A 1670-nucleotide genomic window follows, 5' to 3' on the forward strand; every position below is an offset into this window, starting at 1 on the left:
AGGTTCTGGAGGAGGTGGGGGGAGGGGGCGAGGTGGGGTGGTGGTGGAGGTTCTGGAGGAGGTGGGGGGAGGGGGCGAGGTGGGGTGGTGGTGGAGGTTCTGGAGGAGGTGGGGGGAGGGGGCGAGGTGGGGTGGTGGTGGAGGTTCTGGAGGAGGTGGGGGGAGGGGGCGAGGTGGGGTGGTGGTTCTGTAAAACTCAAGCTACGAACATATGATTGACATCGAGGCTTTTCCCTTTGACTGAGGCTTTATTGTCATTTGTATACGATTTGATATTCCTTTTCCTGCCCTTTTTGGTTTTTCAAATCATATTTTCTTTTACTGGATAGATTTTACAGGGCTATTTATGTCCCCCGTAATGTCTCTCTCAGCGTTTTCATGTGGCAGAATTTATGAAAGCCTTTGTAGGAGTGGGTTGTGCTTGTGAACCTGACAGTGGCTGGCTATCAAAGTAACTGCATCAGGACTTTTCCCAGCATGCCTCTGCCGTGCCACCAGGTTGTGTGTGCTGATGGGCAGCCATGTTCCCTGCTCTGTGCTCTGCTCCAATAGCTCTCAGTCAGCCTACAGTCCGAGACCGAGAAGAAGGTGTCTCACGTCGCTCGTTTATTCCTGTTTCGGCCCGTGTCTTCCGTGTGTTTGACAGGCGCCTCACCCCAGACCACGGAGAATCTGGAAAGCTGGAATTACACGTGTGAATTGATATCAGCTTGACGTTTTCCGTCTTCGACATATTTAAATCCGAATCATTTAGGAGCTGCCATTATCCTCCCAGTCTAACCTCCTCACCTCTCTCACGTTGCAGTGTGATGTGAAGGATGTGTGTGTGTGTGTGTGCGCCTGTCTGTCTGTCTGTCTGGACAGCCATTGTTTGCCGAGTTCCAGCGGCTTGAAAGTGAATTATTCATGCCAGATTTGAATACATGCAAATGTATCCCTCTTTGCTCTTGGCACAGTTCCAGGTTACCTATGGCAACCGCGCCTCCTTCCCCCTGGTCCCACCTCCTATCCCATAACCCCCTCCTGCCCACCCGCTGGCCGTTTCTCTCCTCCTGCCCACCCCACCAACCATTTTATCAAGCCCTGCACAGGGATTCTGCTGTTCGAATTGTCGCGATAGCGGGCTGCCTGCCGGCGGCTACTGTTTAGTGGCTGAGAATTCACAGCCAAGTTCAAGGGGCTAAGGGGGGGGGGGGGGTAGAGAGGAGAGGAAGGAGAAGAGAGAAATGGAGGAGGAAGGAGAGGTGGGCGGAATGATAGAGGAAGGAGGGCGGAATGATAGAGGAAGGAGGGCGAGGTGTTCTCTCCAGCCAGCTGGTGTGTCTGCATCAGAGAGCTACCTCACATACTATTGTGGCCTAGGGGAAAGGGAGGCTTTCACTGTCATTCACTCCAGATGAAGATACAAACTCACTTCGCCTCTAGATATCCTGTCGTTTTTGACGGTAGTCCTATGATGTTCCATGACGAGATGCGAGAGCCTTTTGCGTTCACAGACTCTGTGATAGTAGAGCCAAGGTTATCACTTCAGAACAACTGCCCCTATACTGATGAGTGCTATTTCTGTCCAGCTTTCATTTTGCGCCGCCTCAAGGCCCTAAGTCGTGACTCATAATTGGAAAAATAATTGTTCTATGAAAATATTTTGTGTGGAAAAGCCAAGGTTATAA

The 1670-nt window shown here is 51.5% G+C and overlaps 1 long non-coding RNA gene across 1 annotated transcript; it reads right to left on the reverse strand.

Annotated features, from left to right (window-relative positions):
* Positions 1-228: 228 nt before the first annotated feature.
* Positions 229-1670, reverse strand: LOC146254396 (uncharacterized). The gene is made up of 2 exons (XR_014731515.1): positions 1415-1670; positions 229-680 (listed from the first exon to the last, which is right to left on the reverse strand). It is a non-coding gene; the product is annotated as an uncharacterized LOC146254396 (long non-coding RNA).

This window comes from Hypomesus nipponensis, chromosome 16 (assembly GCF_054491055.1).
Source record: "Hypomesus nipponensis isolate SF chromosome 16, ASM5449105v1, whole genome shotgun sequence".
Lineage (NCBI taxonomy): Eukaryota > Metazoa > Chordata > Actinopteri > Osmeriformes > Osmeridae > Hypomesus > Hypomesus nipponensis.